Source organism: Etheostoma spectabile, chromosome 17 (genome assembly GCF_008692095.1).
Source record: "Etheostoma spectabile isolate EspeVRDwgs_2016 chromosome 17, UIUC_Espe_1.0, whole genome shotgun sequence".
NCBI lineage: Eukaryota > Metazoa > Chordata > Actinopteri > Perciformes > Percidae > Etheostoma > Etheostoma spectabile.
This window is the reverse complement of record NC_045749.1, coordinates 7,721,232-7,726,378: the sequence shown is the minus strand read 5'-3', so window position 1 is coordinate 7,726,378 and position 5,147 is coordinate 7,721,232. Positions and strand designations below refer to the sequence as shown.

Genomic DNA, 5,147 nt, shown 5'->3' with positions numbered 1-5,147 from the left:
ATCATGAGAGGAGTCGGCTACTAAATAATAATAATAATAATAATGTATACTTTATTAATCCCGCAAGGGGAAATTACAACATTACTATACACTGACTTTCTGTAGAAGACTCCAGACCACACCTCCACCACCACCACCCCCTCGCAGCCCCTGATTTCTTTCATGGCTTCAGGGGTTACGCAGAGGTCTAGTAATTGTTCTGCTTGCTTCAGCCTATCATGCAGATGCACAAACACACTCACACACAAGTACATGAATACATACACAATTAACCCTACAGAATATCCATGTCCTTATTACTATGCCCGTCTGCACTCATATATGTGAACACACAAACACACACACACACACATCTCATGCATAGGCATAATTGCAGTACTACTAGCACATCGCCTGCTGTTAATCCATGTATAATTACACTTGCAGACTTTTTTGCAACCAACAGACTTCACTTCATAGCAATAACATTAATGTAAAACTGTTTAATGAGTAACGAGTAAATTCTTTTCTTTGCTTGTTGTTTTCTGTACATTTATTCAATATGAATTAGGACTGTCAGTTGATTAAAATATTTAATTGTGATTAACTGCATGATTGTCCATAGTTAATTTACGGACATTTTTAATCTGTTCTAAATGTTCTTTAAAAAGGGATATTTTTCAAGTTCTCTTATCAACACATGAGTGGACAAATATGCTTACTTTAAGCAAACGTTTATTTTTGCAACAATCCAAAACAATAAGAAGAACTCTAGAATATTCTCCAGATTAACTGACTGAAGGCTCAAAATAATATGCTGAAAGCATAATATGTCCATCTCAAGCTCATCAAGCAAAAACAGATGGGTATATTGACCTGAATTTAATAATACCTGGTAATACTTACACAATGTGGTGTCCCACTTTAAACTTGTACTTTTTGCTCATTTGTATTTCTTATACTTCTTACGTCTCTGTTGGAAACTATCCAACATAGCCTGCATTTGGCAAGTGAAGGCAGTACATGCAACTGACTTTAGTCTTGTTGGGAGAACTATCTGGAAGGGCTTTGAAACCAAACTTTCCATTCTAAAAAGTTTTTTCTTTATCCATTCATGGTCAAGGAGCTTTGTTTCTGCTAGCCATCCAAAACATACTGCTGCATCTATTCCTGATTTCCCAAACTAAGTAGCGGCCAGAGGCCCAAATAAAGTTGATCTTGATCTTGATCTCGATCAAATCACAGAATGCGTGAGTTGCGCGTCAAGAAGTCAAGAAAAATGAGGAACGTGCGATTAGTCATTACTATTGAGTTAATATTGATAGTCCTCATATGTGTACAATCTTTAACATAAAATCTAACATTCTCATACATACTGTATATGAGATAATGTTCTAGTTTTCAGGGAGTATTCAAAATGAAAACCACCCATTAAAAGGTATTTCTGCTCTTTTATTAAAGCACTGTAGACAGCTGAGGCTGATTAGTTTTGCCGAAAGCATGAACTGTTGATACTTTGAGTTGACAAATTAATTGACACATAAATGCAAAAAAACATTCACAGTCAAGTCACCACACAAACCCACACACAACCTTCCACATCTGCCACAGGCTCATATGATAGGATTATTTTATAGTAATTCAATATTTATGTAGTTAACCTTTTCATCTTAAATGAGTTAGAAAGACATAAATGAGCAACTTGCTTTCACTAACTGCTGCTTCATGACCCATCTAATGGAGCAAACTATCGGCTGTACATTCCTGTTTGCCAAACAGCAATAACTTTAATGTAGGTATGAGCAGAAGCAAAACAATCAATACACATTAATCTATTTTATATCAATGTTCACCGCTAAATGTCCCATAGTTTTTGACTAGCGTTTCACCAGGGTAGATAACACTCTGTTGACTTTATACTTAAATTTGCCATTAATTTGAAATGAGTTTGATATTCTTGAAATTAATACATTTAAATGTCAGACAAGTTTTGTGACATTTGTATTTAAATGTCTGTGAAAAAAAAAAAAAAAATTATAAAGACGATGATTGGAAAGAAATGTGCAAATGTTCGCTCGCTTTAAAATCTTTTTAAACAAGGTCAGCTCAACAGTAACATCAGGTGGTAGTTAAGGTGTGAGATGTCTATGGAATGTGGTAGTTAAGGTGTGAGCTGTATGTGGAATTATAATTGATGACTGTCTCATTTAAGCTTCACATTCATCAACTGGTGAAAAAACTGAAGTTGAAATTGGGTTTTTATTTTAGAGTCTTGAGTCTTATGATCAGGTCGGATGGTCTGCCTTGTCCAGCAGTATACTTAACCATCAGCATAATCATATTCATAAGGCTGTTTTTGGACTACTTCCTCCTTACCTATGGATCTACACAGACTACTAGAATAAAGCATGGGAAAGTACATACTACGCTCCTTTGGTTTATACTTACTAACTCTCCATAAAGTCTGTGCTGAAATTAGAAAAGGGTGTATGCTGCTCCCTCCGCTTGGAATCAGTTGCAAAATCACTTGATTCTTCAGAAGCTAGTCTCATTTGACACATTTTAACTGATTCTAGTTTACTTGGAAGCAGGCACATCAGGCTCTAGATGTTTTGAATGTTTTTAAAAGATTATAATTTTTTAATTTGTTCTTTGTTTTCATTTTAAATTGTTGTATATATGTTTTTATATATAGTTGTGATGTATCTTGGCCAGGACACTTTTGAAAAGTCTTTTACTCCTGGTTAAATAAAGGTTCAATTAATTAATGTACTGTATATAGTATATACTGCATTTTTTATTTTTTTCATTTATTAATATATAGTGATGTTGCAGAGATATGTATTTACGGGCCACTACCAAATACCTTACACATTTTCTTTCAGCAAGATCAAAATCAATTAAGCTGAGTTAAAAGCAAGGAGTAGGGAGTAAAAAAAAAAACGCTCTAAAAATGCACTTCTGATGTCAAGCTTAATGGGCATCCATTTTACCATATGTGGAGCTGTGTTTGCTCTGCACCGTGATGAATTGCTGAGGGCCTAAAAATATACATGAGGGTGGGGAATTTAAGTAGATAGAATAAAGGCATATATCAGCGATGAGGTTAATGCAACATGACTCACTGAGGTGAGAAGAGAGGAGGGTGGTCGCTCACCTTTGAGTCGATGGCTTTGCATCAATTGCTTATTCGCATTTTGAAACTGCAACTCGGGAGGGCACAGTAAATGAGAGGTTGGTGAATTCTACTGAAGCAACAAGAAGAGAGGTCATGCAAGAGTAAAGATGACAGAATTCGGTTATGCTGACAAGTTGAGAGGAAAAAATCTCCTTAGGACTTACATGTCTCACTTTGCATTCTGAAAACATATCCACAAAAGCCATGTCTACTAGCTTAAGTGATGGAAAACAACCTTTGAACATGCTGGAAATACAGCACAAGCTTAATGCTGGGAAAGAAGAAGCAACAGAGGTTTTAAGCGCTGACAAGCTACAGTTTGTCCCCTTAGAGCCTCCATTTCCACATGGTCTTTGTACATGACAGGGATTCAACTGAACATTTGGAGTTCATAACATGCTTGCTTGAATGTCAGACATGTAGCAGTGAGTGAATGACATGTATGGTGTTTTCATTTCACTGTCACCATCTGCAGCTTGATGTGTGACTTTGGAGAGAAGATTAAAGACTATGAACGGAGTGCATCAGGAAACCTGTCATTGAATCATAGGGGAGAAATGACATCTGACTTTCACTGGGAGGACATTTTTACAGCCAAGCTAAGCTTTTTCTCACAACAAATATATAAAAAATTTAACCTTGATATACCACATTAAAGGAATAAAAATGGATCGCTGCAATTGGTAAATGATGAGGTCTTTGCAGGCGAGTCATTAGTGGTGCTACACAACACTAAAGCAATGCCGTCAACAACATGTTTCTTATTTTAAATAAATACCATGAAGAGACCAAAATCAACAATAAATTGATCCTTTTACAAGTATTGCATGTGCACTCAAAGACTGATATAGCTTATTCCTCTGGGCAATAGTCAATCCTTGGCCGCCAATTTACTATACCCTATGAATGGACCTGGGGCTGAGAGCAACACACATCCTGTGGGAGTGGAAACATATGCCCCTTATTGACACTGCATTAAAGTGAATGGCATGACCAAGGTGAGAAATGGGTAGCGTAGAACTAAAGAAAAGGAAAAAAAGACAATTTAATTTGACTTGTTTTGTTGCAAATTTTCCCAAACGTTGTTAGTGGCTCATAAAACTAAACAGCTTTATTGTGGTCGGAGGGGCATAATTGTTTTTTTTTTCTGCTTCCAAAGAGCAGTATGACAGAAAAAGGTTTGACAACAACTTGGCCTGCACGATATTGGAAAAAACTGACATTATATAGATATATACATATATATATATATATATATATATATATATGTATATTATACGGATATATTTTTTTCCTGCGATATATTACAATAAGAAAAAAAGACTAATTTGTACAAGATGACATGCTTTACAGACACCAAAGCAAGTAAGCGTGTATGATTTTGGAAATTAGGTAGTTACAGTGGTTGACTCATATGACACATTGTATACATTATACATTATATACATAATACTATCAATCTAGGCTTAAGTCAATTATATAAATAATGCATGCATGTTGCTTCTGGGCCTGTTTGTTTGTTTGATAAATTCATCAATACTGGTTGTGATTGGTGGTTGGCTGTGCATGCAGACCTGCATGTCATGCACTAGCAACAAACTCTGTATGTCCAAGAACACTTGAATCAGTGTAAATAACGTTATATCAGACACAGAAATATGTTGTAGATTAGTGTTATATTTACAGGTTTGCGGCTTCAAACCGTAAGGTTAGTTGGGACAAACCACTTGATTCTTAAGACTAACTGCATTAGTTTTAGCCTAGATGGTAACGTTGGCAGCTTTCTGGCTAATAGAGGAAAATAGGAACAATCCCAGGTTTCTTTTCAGCACTATAGCCAGGCTGACAGAAGGTCACAGTTTCATTGAGCCCAGTATTCCCATAGCTCTTAGTAGTAACGACTTTATGAGCTTCTTCAATGATAAAAGTATAACTCTTAGAAACAAAATTCACCAAGACCTGCCTTTAACTGGCACTGACTTATCTCTAA

The 5,147-nt window shown here is 35.8% G+C and overlaps 1 long non-coding RNA gene across 1 annotated transcript in view; it reads right to left on the bottom strand.

The window, feature by feature from the left end:
- Positions 1-262: 262 nt before the first annotated feature.
- LOC116705120 (uncharacterized) overlaps positions 263-5,147 on the bottom strand; it is an 18,529-nt gene continuing 13,644 nt past the window's right edge. Inside the window, exon 3 of the long non-coding RNA XR_004335855.1 lies at positions 263-274. This is a non-coding gene — a long non-coding RNA (uncharacterized LOC116705120). The remainder of the gene's footprint in view (positions 275-5,147) is intronic.